We start from the raw sequence: 15,721 nt of genomic DNA on the forward strand, positions 1-15,721 counted from the left end.
AGGCGTGGTTCGCTGTGTTCCCTCTGTCTGGAGTGTTCTTCATCCTCCCTCTCCTCCTGACTCTCAGATTTCACTGTATTACATCCCTAGCGAGTCTTGCTGAGATGTCTCAATCTAGGACAAATGATTTGTTACACATCCTCTTGTGGAATTGTGTTCCTTTCCTTCAGAGAATCTATCTCAGTTCTTAATGATAAATGTTTGAGAGTTAACTTGAGGAATGTGTTTCGCCCTCATTGACTGCAAATTCTGTGATGGCCATTATGCTGTGCCTGTTTTGTTTTCTGAATATAGTCAGTACCTAAGAGATTGTATGCTCTCAGTGAGTGTTCGCTGGTGAATAGATGAGTGATGACATGACTTCCGCATCACAGCACACCTTGTCCAAGGAGCCCCCTGGAACTCCTGCTTCCCAGCCATAGCCCCTGCCTCATTTAGAACACTGGAATCCACCTCAGGGCCTGCCCCATGGGGGTCTCATGAAAGCCGCTGTAGACTCCCTGTCTCCTTTTCTGTGACCCTGGAGCAAGTCTCATCCCTGATTCTTGTACCTGCAGCAGCTCTTGTCGGACTGTATTCTCTCTGTTCCCAGGGAAGAAGCAGAGGGGTGGAAATGAGGGAAGGGCCGAATATAGGGAGCCTCTCCACTTAGGCTGTGGAAGAAGGGGAAGAGGAATGTGTTTCAGGCATACCTAATTGGAATTAGGAAGATATTTTCCCTGGCGAAGGCAGCACAATGTGGCCATGGTCTGCGATATTCAAGAGTGGAAGCCTGTTAACCTTGAGAAGTTAAGCTGAAAATTTTCTTTATAACTTGGCAAGTAATTTTCTTTCTTTTTTTCTTTTTTTTGTTTGAGATGGAGTCTCCCTCTGTAGCTCAGGCTGAGTGCAGTGGCACAATCTTGGCTCACTGCAACCTCTGTCTCCCGGGTCCCGGTTCAAGCAATTCTCCTGCCTCAGCCTCCCAAGTAGCTGCGATTACAGGCATGCACCACTATGCCCAGCTAATTTTTGTATTTTTAGTAGAGACGGGGTTTCACCATATTGGCCAGAATGGTCTTGAACTCCTGACCTTTGATCTGCCTGCCTTGGCCTCCCAGAGTGCTGGGATTACAGGCAAGTAATTTTCAACAAGATAAATGACCTAAAGAAAAATGTAAAAGATGTAAGTATATGCAGTAAATTATTGTATAGATCTAATGGGTTGCCTCGCTGTGTATGGAATTCTATTGTCAAAGCTGTAGGAAAGTGATTTTAAACCTCCCATCCTATGGTTCAGCTGCCCACCAATTTGAACAAACGTTTATTGTCGGCCAAAGTATTTCCAGGAACTCAAAGATAAATGAGATAGGCTCCTTACCCTCTGAAATGAACAGTTGAGTTGGGAACATTACAGTGTCTTTCCTGCAACAAATGTTTGTTATGCTGATGCTGGGATCTAGTGATGAATAAAAAAGACAGACTCTGTCCCATCATGAAGCTTACAGTCAAACTACCCACCACAGGCAATTACTGTTACAAAAGAAGCGTGTACCAAAGACTGGGGGGTATCCTGGAGGGAACAGCTGTGGTGGAAAGTAGTAAAACTATGTATCAGCCACTGACTGTATTCAGTAGAATAAAAAAGTTACAAATGATTTACAGATATTTGGTGTTAAGTAGAATGATGCCAACATATACTTATTTTAAAAATTGGGAAATATATTTTCCTCAGATGCCTACTTTATTGATGATAAAATTGAACAGCAGACAAGGACATGAAAAAAGATTGAATTTAAACTCTGATTCCCACCGGGTGGCCTTAGTGATTGATTTTTATGAGCACTGGTTGGAGTCAGATATATATGGGTTTGAATTCAAGCTCTGCTAAGTTTCCATTACTTTCAGAACCTTGGCTAAGTCACTTTACTTTTCCAGGCTTAAATTGGATTAAATCAGTAATTTAGATGAGGAGCAGGGTACCTGCATGCTTCATATTGTGGGCACGTAGGTAAACTTTTCTTGGAATAGTGGGTTCAGCTACCAAGAAGAGGTGTTCGGACTTCTAGATCAAATCCTTTCAAAGGTCATTTTTACTTCTGAAGTATTTTGCTGTTTTTTTTCTCTCTCCTGATTATGTGATGTTTTTAAGTATTCATACTGTCATATTTATCACTGTGTCCTGCAGTTCATTTTCTTCCCCCCAGAGTGTGAACTCCTTGGCAGGGATATTTTACTCTTTCTAAAATCCCGCTGTTGAGCATACAGATGATAGGAGCTCAGTAAGTGAAGTTATCTGTTGTATTCTGTTCTATCAAATGAGTATTTGTGAGTTCTTGCCTTTGACTCTTTTTAACATTTTTTTGGCTGGGTATTGGTTCCTGGTGTAAGAGATTTCCAAACAGATGCTTCTCACTTGTGCTCTTGGCCTTGAATGCCACACTTGATGGGTTGACTTGCTGTAGTTAGTCTCCTGGTGTTCTCTGCTTCTCTTCCCTCTTGCTTTTCTTCCTCTTAGGCTCTCCACAGGTCAGCGGACATGGTAACTGGCAAAGTGGGGTGGAGTCGGGGCAGGAAGAGGCAGCTCGGGCTGCCGTGGCCTCTATCTCAATCCACCATGACCCTGAAGAGCAGACTGTCCTGGAGTCCGTGTTACCTGTCATCTGCCGGTACTCACAGCACTCCTACAGTGGCTTCCTAGATAGAAATGTCATCAGGAACTGCCTCAACTCTACTGGAAATGAATGATGATCTTGGAAGTGCCATCTAGCAGGCAGAAGGCTCAAGTCATTTGAAAATGTGTCCTCATGGAGTTAATTAGCAGTGGTTAGTGGCTTGGCAGGAACTCTGCGGGGAAAATACTAACTTCACTGAGGACAATCCCATGATCCCACAAGAGAGAATAAAATGTGGCGGCAAGGAAAGTGGACTTTAGATTGTTTTCTTGTATGTTCTCTTTGGACCATATTTACCAGCCTTTCAGGGGTTTGGAATAAAGGTACAGGCCCTCTTGGTATTGCTGTGCTAACCTAAGATAAAAGTTGAATTTCATTTGGGAAACTGTGAGTAATTCTAAAGTTGATTTTTTGATATTATCTTATCCTCCTAAGAGTTAATGTTTCAGTAATTACCATGTATCAGTCACTGTGATAAGCACATGCTGTTGCATCCTAGCAACAGCACTTACCGGTTTGTGTGTTATGCCTCTTTCACCAAGAAACAGAAGTTAGTAAATGGTGATCTAGGATTTGAATTAGTTGTGTCCCATTCCACTCAGGGCTTTTTATTATTATTTCTAAGCAGTAACCATTATGATTATGACATTGTGTCATTAAAAAAAATACTCTAAATAGACTGAGGAGAGTTTGTGGAGCCAACAGGGTCTCTGAACAAAAGCAGGGGTTGTAGGTGTTGGTGATTGTTCATCAGAGCAAATATGCGTATATCTCTATCCAAAAGAATGTGGTTGCCTTTTGGCGTATTGTGCTTAGGATGTAAGGGTTTTAAAATATTCTCAGCTCCCTTAGAGGAGTTACTTGGTAATAGGTAATCGGATGTCCAGGTCCTGTTGGATTTCTGAAAGATTTTCAGAACATAGCATTGTGCCATCAAATCCTTCACTCAGGAAAGGGTGTGATTGAGATTCCTTTGTATACTGGTAAGCTAATGTAGTGTCTCTTTTGGAGGTGTTATATTTGAATTAACTTTATTTCAAATTGTAAACTGAATCCCTGTTGAGGTTTCAGTCATTCTTGAGCAAGTAAGGGAAGCACTTTTTTTTTTTCTTGGATCGAGGGCTTTTATATGAAGTGGGGGGATTCTGTTAATTAGAGGGATGATAAGACTAATAACACGTTTTTGGTAAATAAAGGCATTACTTTGGACATTCTGAACCTATTAGAGTAAAAAGAAGTTCACATAGATTGCTCATAGAATGGGGCTCTGCCAGATCAGGACTGTCTAAAAGGTCAGTTTGATAGTTAATGCCCCAAATTAATCAATTAAGAAATCAAAAGATGTCATTCGTGGTGGCTCATGCCTGTAACCGCAAGTGCTTTGGGAGGCTGGGGTGGGAGGATTGCTTGAGGGCAGGAGTTCAAAACCAGCCTGTACAACATAGTGAAACCCTGCCTCTACAAAAATTATATAACTTAGCCAGATTTGGTGATATACCTGTAGTCCCAGCTACTTGAGGAGGGCAGGAGGATTGCTGAATCCAAGAGTTCAAGCCAGCAGTGAACTGTGATTGTGCCACTGTACTCTAGGCTGGGCAACAGAGCAAGACCCTGTTTCCGCCCTCTCTTCCACTCAAAAAATTTTCAAGATATCATCCAATTTGATGATATATCTGATCTTGAAAATAATGATATATTACTGAAACATAACTAGGTAGTTGTAGTAACTTAAAATAAGAATATTACTCTTTATGATAAAGTACAAGGATGCATCTTTTGCCTTTGGGTACTTCTAGAAACTAATCTTACTTTTACACCAAGATCCTAATCCTTGCCAGAACACTGAAAGAAAAATTAAGAGCCCATGCAACCATCCATTAGAATGATAAAAAAAAAATTCAGCTGTTACAATACCATGCCATTTATATAAAAATTGTGGTTCATGTTGAAGTTTTGTGAGAAAAGAAGCATGAGTGAAAGGGGTATTTTTTCAACTTTTGCTTAGTAAATGAGGAAATTGTCTTAGACAGTTGGGACTTGCTAAATGATGAACTCTACCTGTGATGTGCTGTGTTGTTATAAATGTATAGACTTGACATGTGCATGTTCTGTGGTCACTGTGTTAGAAAGAGTATGGTTTAATAGAGCCTTTGGCCTTTGATTTTGGAATTTGAATGATGGAGTGATTTCTATGTGCCACTTTGCTGAGTGTTTTTTTTTTTTTTCTCCTAAATACTGTATCCCATTTAACTGTTGAAACAATCCTGTGTAGGAAGTGTTACTGTCTACTTGTACAGATGGGGACACTGAGGTTCCAGAAGATTAAATCACTTCAACAAGGTCACAAAACCAGTAACTGGCAGCTCTAGAAGTCTGTGAAATTCATTAGTCTTGTTGAGGTTTGTTAGATTCTTTATTTAGTGAGATTCTTGTAAAGAAGTTTTTATTTAAGTTGGAGAAACAAAAATACTTTTACTTGCTTACCTGCTAGCATAAAAATCTTGGTTTACTTTTTGAAAGAATAGCAGGCACCATTGAGACATTGTATTGTGACTGGCTTCTTCTCTGTCTTCTTCATCAGGATGTAGTATTGGGAGTCTTTAAAAAATATTTTAACCCTTAAATAAATATCTGAGTGTAATAGTGATTTTATTTTCTAGAATCTCTCCCTTTATTTAAAATTGTTCAACCTTCTGTAAGTGCTTTGCTTGCAGTTGGTATTTATTAAAATACTAATAAATATAGACTTCAAAATAGTATTTTAATATCAGCTGACTAAAAATATAACTTTAGAATCTTGTAGATAAATTAACTGTGTAGGGAAAAAATGACTTCCTCCTACTTGTTGCTAGCTTATTAAACAGTCCTTATTTAGAGTAGTTATGGAAAAGACAGATAAGGGTAACAGAGGCAATAGCTAAGAACCTGAAAAACTGCCAGGCATTTTGGTGAAAGGATATTAGAACAATTGAGCCTGGCATTTATTCCTCATGGCGAAAATTGAGCATTTATGGTACAGGTACAAAAACAGATACATAGACCAGTGGAACAGAATAGAGATCTCAGAAATAATACCACACATCTACAACCATCTGATCTTCAACAGACTGACAAAAGCAAGCAATGGGGAAAGGATTTCCTATTTAATAAATGGTGCTTGAAAAACTGGCTAGCCATGTACAAAAAATTGAAACTGGATCCCTTCCTTACACCTTATACAAAAATTAACTGAAGATGGATTAAAGACTTAAATGTAAAACCCAAAACTATAGAAACGCTAGAAGAAAATCTAGGCAGTACCATTAAGGACATAGGCATGGGCAAAGATTTCATGACAAAAGCATCAAAAGCAATTGCAACAAAAGCAAAAATTGACAAATGGGATCTAATTAAACTAAAGAACTTCTGCACAGCAAAAGAAACTATCATCAGAGTGAACAGTCCCCCTACAGAATGGGAGTAAATTTTTGCAATCTAACCATCTGACAAAGGTGTAATATCCGGAATCTACAAGGAACTTAAACAAATTTACAAGAAAAAAAGCCATCAAAAAGTGGGCAAAGGACATGAACCTCCTGAGGTTCTTGAGACCTCCCCAGAAGCCAAGCAGATGTCAGCACCATGCTTCCTGTACTGACACTTCTCAAAAGAAGACATTTATGTGGCCAACAAATATATGAAAAAAAGCTCAACATCACTGATCATTAGAGAAATGCAAATCAAAACCAAAATGAGATACCATCTCACACTAGTCAGAATGGCGATTATTAAAAAGTCAGAAACAACATGCTGTTGAGGCTGTGGAGAAATAATAATGCTTTTTACACTGTTGATGAGAATGTAAATTAGTCAACCATTGTGGAAGACAGTGTGGCGATTCTTCAAAGATCTAGAACCAGAAATACCATTTGACCCAGCAATCCTGTAATGCCAGAGGTTCTTGCCTTAACCACGCCAAAGATTTGGTGTGGCGGCAGCCCGCGGTGAGAGAGAGACACGGATCAGACCGAGAGAAAAAAAAAGCTGTAGGCTTTATCGAGCAGAGTGACAGTACAAAGCTTCCACAGCATGGAAGGGGTCCCGAGCGGGTAGCCAGTGTTAGTTTTTTTTTTTTTTTAATACTTTAAGTTTTAGGGTACATGTGCACAACGTGCAGGTTTGTTACATATGTATACCTGTGCCATGTTGGTGTGCTGCACCCATTAACTCGTCATTTATCGTTAGGTATCTCTCCTAATGCTATCCCTACCCCCTCTCCCCACCCCACAACAGTCCCCGGTGTGTGATGTTCCCCTTCCTGTGTCCAAACCATTGTGGAAGTCAGTGTGGCGATTCCTCAGGGATCTAGAACTAGAAATTCCATTTGACCCAGCCATCCCATTACTGGGTATATACCCAAAGGATTATAAATCATGCTGCTATAAAGACACATGCACACGTATGTTTACTGTGGCACTATTCACAATAGCAAAGACTTGGAACCAACCCAAATGTCCAACAATGATAGACTGGATTAAGAAAATGTGGTACATATACACCATGGAATACTATGCAGCCATAGAAAATGATGAGTTCATGTCCTTTGTAGGGACATGGATGAAGCTGGAAACCATCATTCTCAGCAAACTATCGCAAGGACAAGAAACCAAACACTGCATGTTCTCACTCATAGGTGGGAATTGAACAATGAGAATGGTGTTAGATTTTTTGATCACCTTTTAAACTCTTTAAGGTGGGAAATACATGCAGCAGGAAGATGTTACCAGAGTGAGAAACAAAGACAATTAACATGTCTCAGATCTTGAGGAAAACTGGAATTGTAACTTAAGTTTTATCTACTTTATAACCTTGCAGCAGCATGGCAAAGGAGACAGGATCTCACAGGATTTTACAAATTGTGTTTACAGGGAATTGGAATTGGGACATAGATAAGGTCTGCTGGTCACAGAAAAACGGGCTTTTAACATTTCTTTTAGTTTCAGGGGAGGGGAAGGGAGAGAGGGAGAGAGGACACAGGGAAGCTTACAAGAAAATTTTCGCTGTTTATAGCTTTCTTGGGGAAGAAAACACATGCACAAATTCTGACGTTAGGAATATTTTAAGCATATATCTTCAATATTATTCATCCAGGACCAAGTCCTGATGCAGGAAATGAGTGAGTTTCACAGCTTTCTGAGCCCCTACTTGACCCAGGAAGCCCAGCTGGAACCTCCTCTCAACCTTTTGACCCAGCAGTCCCATTACTGGATATATACCCAAAGGAATGTAAATCATTCTGTTATAATGATACATGCATGCATATGTTTGATGCCTCCTATAAAATGTTAGGGCCAGCCAGGTGCGGTGGCTCACGCCTGTAATCCTAACACTTTGAGAGGCCAATGCAGGCAGATCGCTTGAGCTCAAGAGTTCAAGACCAGCCTGGGCCATGTGGCAAAACCCAGCCTTTACAAAAATTACAAAAGATTAGCTGGGCATAGTGGCGTATGCCTGCAGTCCCAGCTACCTGTGGGGCTGAGGCAGGAGAATTGCTTGAGCCTAGGAGATCGAGGCTGCAGTGAGCTGAGATCGTGCCATCGCACTTCAGCCTGGATGACAAAGTGAGACCCTTTCTCAAATGAGTGAATGAATGAATGAATGAACAAATAAATGTAAGAGCCATGGGTAAATCAGTGGTTTTTCTTACCCCCGATGCATCTAACAACATACTTTAATTAGTAATCGTACTTTCTATAGCAGTAATTTTTACCTCTTTGAAGTAAAGGGTTATACCAGATTTTGGGGGACTAGGACAGTGATTCTGGTATGTTATCATACTCTTTTACCCCACCTGGCATACAAAAAAGGTACCAGCCAATTTAGAGATCTATTTTTGTGTCTGCTGACATATCAAGTAGAAAATTTCCCACCTCCCCCCTACCTTTTCCATTTACCGCTCTTTCAGTTTGCGGGCTTATCTGGCTGTTCTGTTCTTGGTGTCTCTCTAAATTGCTGTCATTTACCATCCTCTGGATCAGTCATTTGCAAAGTCTGATCTGGAGATCTCTGAGAGTCCCTGAGATCTTTTTAGGAGGGAGGTGGTAAAGTCAAAACTATTTTCATAGTAATAACACTTAGACATTATTTGCCTTTTTCACTTTCATTCTCTCAAGAGCATATGGGGTCTTTCCGGAGTCTATATGACGTGTGATTTGCAGTAGAAACATTTGAGGATCTGTTGGTCTACTGTTAAGTCAGACGTTCAATAGAGTTGTAAAAATATAGGACAGTACCACTCTTCTCACTAATTTTTTTTGTTTTGGAAATACATTTTTCATAAAAATTTTATTATAATATTCTTGAATTAACAGATTTTTTAAAATTCTCAGTTTTAATTCCTAATATGGTATATATCAATGGCTATTATTTATGTAGGTTATGTTTCTTTGGTTTCCTCAATAATTTTTAAGGGTAAAAAGGGTCCTGAGACCAAAAAATTTAAGAACAGCTGCTCTAGAATTCATTCATGCCTCTTGGGTAGCTGGCTCTGTAGTCTTCCCCAGTTATCTGGATGGCAGACGTCCTACCAGCCTCTGTGCCAGGGGTCACCTTAGCCCCTCGTTAGCATCAGTCATGTTTCTGCACCCTCCCTGTTCACTGTCTTGTCTAGTGCTGCTCTATCTGAAATCTGTAACTCCTGGAACTGGCTGAGACCCCTCTTCTGGAGTCAGGCTTGCTTACTGATATGGTTTGGATCTGTGTCCCCTCCCAAATCTCATCGTGAAATGTAATCCCCAGTGTTGGAGGTGGGGCCTAGTGGGAGGTGATTGGATCAGGGGGCAGGTTCTCATGAATGGTTTAGCACCATCCCTTTGGTACTGTTCTCACAATAGTGAGTGAGTTCTTGTGAGATCTGGTCATTTAAAGGTGTGTGGCACCTCCCCCCGCTTTCTTACTCATGCTCTGGCCATGTGATGTGCTTGCTCCCCCTTCACCTTCTGCCATGATTATAAGCTTTCTGAGACCTCCCCAGAAGCCAAGCGTGTCAGTACCATGCTTCCTGTACAGGCTGCAGAACTGTGAGCCAATTAACCCTCTTTTCTTTGTAAATTACTCAGAGATATTTCTTTGTAGCAGCATGAGAACAGCCTGATCACACAGTCTCACTCCCACAGGACCACCCACATTTGGATGTCTGCCTGATGCTGATAGGTGACAGAGAGACTCGATAGGTTGAGGGCCTAGGAAGTGTGCTAGAGGTGATGCTCCTCCTCTTTCCCCTTCCCCAGTTCTCCTGGCTGTGCCTTCCTGCCCTGCCCTTCCTGGAACACCAGCTCTACCCCTCCTGCCTGCACCCTTATCTCCCTTGCCTCAACGGCACTCCATGCACCACTGGGTACTTTCCCAGCCTCGGTTGGACACAGCTCTCTATTGTACTTGGGCTGCCTGGTGTTTGAGAGAAATGCAACTCGACGGAGCTACTGCAGTTATGATTTCTTACTTCACTTAAGTCTTCAGTTCTCTTGAAAATTGTTTTAATTGATGGGTTTCGGCTTCCATTCCATTCTTTTCAAAGATTAATCTAAATCTTAGTTACCTTATTAAATCCATTCACTTTATCTCTGTCCCCACACTTAGCAGACAATATGAATTTATAATGAAAAGTTTTAAAATGAAGATAATTCTTGGGAGATAATCCTTAAAGATATAGGGTAAAGTGTTTAAGAAGTAACAGAAAGGAAGAAAAAGAAGGCAGAGAAATGACCATTGGAAGAAGGAGATGGGGGTTGATGGTCTGCAGGTGTCCCTGGGCAGAGAATGTTCCCGCCCCATGTCTCGCCCTGCTCATTTCTGCGCCCACCCCAGCATACCTAACACCACACTCATCTTGGCCTCAGATCTCTTCCTCGCTTATGCTTTCTGTGGCATCTTTCTCGCTCTAAGGTGCCCAGGTAGCTGGAATAAATCATCCCTTCTTCCTTCTCACCTCCACATCTAGCCATCACTAACAACTGTCTGTGCTTTGGTTTCCTATTGAGTTGTTTTGAGGACTTGACATTTGTAAAGCGTTTAGAGCAGCCCGGGGCATGTAGTAAGCACTAAGTGGGTGGTGGTGACCCTTAGCTCTTGTTACCCCCCAACCCATGTCAAATCTACTGTTGGTCTTCAGCTCTACCCATTTCTGCTGTTTACCATCTGGTACCTGCATCTCACATTACTCTGCCAGCCAGTCCCTCTGGCCTCTGGTCTGTGCTGTGCTTTGCTGCCCAGATGATTTTTACAGTATCTGTCTGACCATGCCTGTTTTCTGCTTCAGACTCTGTTAGCTTGGCAGCTTTGCAGTGCCCATTGTGACTGCCCCTGCCTTCCTTTCCACTCTCAGTTCACAGCACTCGCTCCTCGACTGAGCCAGGCCTGGCCATAATGAACCGTTTGTAGTAGTGCACACACGCTCTACTGTTTGACACTTGATTCCTTTGTATTTGCAGGGAGCCCCCTGCCCCCAACATGAATTCTGGCTGGTCTTTCAGAGCCTTGTTGACCTGTGACCTCTGTGGTGAGGCCTTTTCCCCCATTTCTTAATAAAATAAATCAGCCTTGTACTCTATGTTGAGTTTTCTACCTAGAGTTGTACTTTACCTTGTACATCTTGTATACTTCAGATACTGCACTGTATTACTTATACTTGTATTCAGGTGGTTTAACACTGCAAGTGGTCAGTTTGTGGTGCTGTGTGCCTGTAGTCCTAGCTATGCAGAAGGCTGAGGTAGGGGAATCGCTTGAGCCCAGGAGGTCAAGGCTTCAGTGAGCCATGATCACACCACTGTACTCCAGCCTGGGCAACAGAGTGAGACTCTGTCTCAAATCAGACAAAACAAAACAAACAAACAAAAAAAAACAAAAGAAACCTGTTGCTAAGATCCAGACTTCAGAGCCACACTGCCTTCTCATCCTTGCTCTCCTGCCCAGTAGCTTTGTCACATTATCCAAGTTACTTACTCTCTCTATGCTTCTCTTTTGTAAACTGGAGTAATAACACTTAGTTCGTAAGATTGTAGTGAAGATTAAATGAAATACTGTATTTCATTAAATGTGAGATGTCATTGATGGTAAGGTGTACCGTTATTTTATGTACTACTAAAAAGGCTTACATGCCATCAATTGTGAAGAGGATTCTTGATTTCAGAGTTGTTAAAATGTGAAAACACACATGCATCATATTCAGTGGAGTGGCCACGTGTGAATGAGCCAGTACACATTTGCCTTTGCCTCCTGTACTGGACTTCAAACTCAGGATGGGGACTGTGAGTCTCATTCAATATTGTGTCTTCAGAACCCTGCCAGACAATTTTAGATGATTAACATGTATATTCTAACAGAACTGATAACAGACTCTGCTCACATGCTTACCATTTTCTCCTATCTGCAACCAAAGAGCAGACTGGAGAGTGTACCTTTTCTTCTAGGGCCTCATTTCTAAGAGGCTATGACAGCTCATCTTTTGCTCAGCCATGGTGGTGTCTTCATACTTTTCCCACTTACTGGTTCAGTTGTGTTATGAACCAAAATATGGGATGTAAAGAACTGTAACCCACATAGTCTTGTTGCCCTTGCTTTTAGTGGTTTTCAGAATTATTTGAATTACTTTTTTTCTTTTCCTACTTTCCACCTAAAGATTTTTTCTCCCAAAGTCGAATAGAAGAATGATGAGCAATCTTGTGTGTGGGCAGGTGGGGAGATCTGGACAGTAGCACCCTTTATTAAAATATGGCCCCTGAGGAACAGTCAGTGATAGGTTCTAATCTTGGTGTAAAAACCAAGATCTTGGCGTTGGGGTGTGAGAGGGGTGATATGAAGTCTTTTCCAAACATTTTTTTTCAAAGTCTTGGTTTTATTAGTTACTAGAATAGGCTGAAATCTGGATGTGTTTTTGTGGATGATCGTCTTTCTCAGTTGCTCCACGTTTCTGCTATTACATTGGTAGTTTTTGATGTTATTAAAAAGCTTTAAATTTTTTTTATGTGTACTTATTGAGATACTAGGAGAGCTTGAATTAGGGACTGTTAATCAGGTGATATGTTGAAGGTCTTAAATCTTCATGTAAACTACAATATTATTCCTTGTATTTTGAAAGATAAAATAATCTTGTTTAATACCAACAGCCAAAAACCAATTTATTTGTATATTTTAGCTAACTTTGAAATTTTCTTAGTGAAGAACAATTAAGTGACTTCATTATCTTACTGAGTCAGGTGTGGGAACAAAAGTTGGATTTTGTTAAAAAAAAAAGCAGCTGAACAATAGCTGGGTGGGGGTTTGGTTCATTTTTGTCATCTGTAAACAAAGTGAGAACAGGAAAGAATCGAGTGACTTCATGTATCAGTGTCATTATTTGTGTCTGGCATAGTGAATACATCGAAGCTCCTTTCCTCTTTGTTATGAATGGGGCTTTGTAAAAGAACAAACAGAATCCCTCACGATTTTTATTTCATCTGTAACTCATTGAGATCCCTTTGTTCCAACTAAGAGAACACCTGGTCAGGAGAGACAGGGCAGATCACGAAGCAAGCCCACACTTCGTAGAACAGCAGAGTTTTTATTGAGGATCATAAGATTGTGTGCAGGTCTCTAGGAAGGAAGGAAGTGGGTGTTCTGGTCACCAGACACCAGAATCTGGTGTCTCTGTATTCAAGGAAAAGCCTAGTGAGGCTATTAATCAGTGAAATGGGATCCTAGAGGAATGGTGAATTTGCCCTACAGAGGACCCCAAGTGTTCTAGAGTGAGTGGGAAGAAAAGGAGGGACCTCTGAGTATTGTGTGAAGATGGCATGGCTGTCTTGTGCTGATAAAGCAGGTGGTTTAAAAAAATTCTTCTATTCAAGTAGCAAATATAGAGACGATTTCTCATTTAAAGAATCAGTTTACTCTTCCTAGTGACGGTTCGCTGTCTGTTCTTACTACCAGCACTTTACTAAGCATAGATGTTTCTGGTTTTCTGGATCTATGTCGGAACCCTAGTTTACCTCCCACAGAAATAATGTTTCCTTGCTAATCTACAAAAAAAACCCGTTTTAATTGATGCACCTGCCAGCTTTTGAATAGTGAAGGGGTCAATGAATGTTCTTCCCCCTGAAACGGCTGTAAAACTGGTTGAACTTGTCAGAAACACTTTTGGGCTCTGGAAATTGACCAAAAGCAAGCAACAATTTAAGAAACATTAATTCATAAAAAACTGCTGACTTTTAGATAAAAAAACAGTGGGAATTGATGGTATTCTTGCCTGGAGTTATCCTGTTTCCCATCCCTTGGCAAAGTAGTGCTACCAGGGTGTCAGCCCAATGGGTTCTTCTTGACTACTGCCCAGAAAAACCAGTGTACTGAGAACAGCAGGTATTGTAGCAAAGAAAGAGTTTAATAATTGCAGGAACAGCCAAGCAGAGAGACAGAGGAGGTATGTCACAAATCTGCCTCTCTGAGAATTCAAATTAAGGGTGCTTCGGTTGGCAGGGGCCTGGAGAACGGTAATGATTGACTAGGGATGAAATCATAGGGGTGTCTAAAACTGTTTTTGCATAGCTGAGTCAGTTCCTGGGAGGAGGTCTCAGGTGGTGTCTCCTGATCTGCCAAAGTGCTACTCTGAAAAATATCTCAAAGACCAGTTCTTTAGGTTTCACAATAGTAATGTTTTCTGTAGGAGTAGTTGAGAAAGTTATAAATCTTGCAACCCCTGGTTACATGACATTGAAACAGTAAGCAATTTAGAGAAAAGCAAGCTAAGCAATGGCAGGTCATGGTTTAGGTGTGCCTATTCTTTAGCAAAGATGTCCCTATCATAAGTCTAACCTTGTGACCTTTCGTTAGTCTTTACAAATATGGTTTCAACTTTTGAACAAGGGCAGGATCAGTTCAAGAAAGGACTATTATAACCCCTGCACAAGAATGAGCAAAAGCAATTTAGCCTGATAGAAGCAAGCTTGAGTCAGTTATGTCAGATCTCCCTTACCACTATAATTTTTGCAAAGGCGGTTTCAAGGACAAGGCTGGCCGTGAAAACCAGCTGACTTGATTTGGAGTGAAAGACAGAGAACCCCATGCAGTAGCTAACAGAGAATGCCTCCAGCTCTCCTAGCCTAAGGATGTGGTCCATCGTTTAACAGGGAGATCTTGGAAGTGAGAGAGCCATCAAGGGACTTGATAAGATCTCCACACACCCCTGGCTGATGGAGGCTGCATCTCAGCACAGAGGAGGCCTGAGAGGACCTGGGGGAAAGTAAGAGCTGGGGCTGACTGGAAAAAGGATGGAACTTTGAATAGCTCTCTTACTAGCTTCAGGTGTTTGCGCATAAGCTCCGACTAATAATTGACTGACCACTCAGATATGCAGACACGGGGACAACCTCTAGAGTGAGGCTAAAAAACAACACTGAGGCTTTAAAAAACTGAGTAGAGACATCAGGTGCTGCATCAGCTCTCACCATGAGTGAGAAAGATTCAGCGGATTAACTTCAGGCTAAGAAACAAAAACAGCACAGCAGTGCTCAAGAAAAAGATGATTAAAATCCAGAGTTACTGTCATATATTATCTAACATGTCCAGTTTAAAAAATTATGAGAAACGAGGAAAAAAGCAGTCAATTGAAACTGTCTCTAAACGGACCCAGATGTTGGGTTTACCAGACAAAACAACTATTATAAATACATTTAAAGAATTAAGATAAGGAGGATCATGATTTAACAAATAGGGAATATAAGTAAAGAAATTGAAGCTTTGAAAAAGAAACAAATGAAAGCCCTAGAGCTGAAAAGTAACCGAAATGAAAAATTCACAATAAGTGCTACATAGTGATATGCAGTGGCCAAAGCATCAGTGAACTTAAGGGTATATCAAAGATATTAGCCAATCTGAAGAAAAAAGGTATAAAAAATATTGAAGAAAAATAAACAGAGCTTCAGAAACCTATGGGATAATATCCCATGCATCAACAATGTTTAACACGAGTTCCAAAAGAGAGGGGGGAGAGAAAGGGACAGAAAAAGCATTTGAGGAAATGATGGCCATTGATATCCCAAATTTGATGTAAAACATTA

General features: G+C 40.9%; 1 protein-coding gene across 4 annotated transcripts in view; it reads left to right on the forward strand.

The window, feature by feature from the left end:
- MBOAT2 (membrane bound O-acyltransferase domain containing 2) overlaps positions 1 to 15,721 on the forward strand; it is a 144,699-nt gene that overhangs the window by 65,764 nt on the left and 63,214 nt on the right. The window lies entirely within an intron of this gene.

The sequence above is a fragment of the Pongo pygmaeus genome, chromosome 12 (assembly GCF_028885625.2).
Source record: "Pongo pygmaeus isolate AG05252 chromosome 12, NHGRI_mPonPyg2-v2.0_pri, whole genome shotgun sequence".
Classification (NCBI taxonomy): Eukaryota; Metazoa; Chordata; class Mammalia; order Primates; family Hominidae; genus Pongo; species Pongo pygmaeus.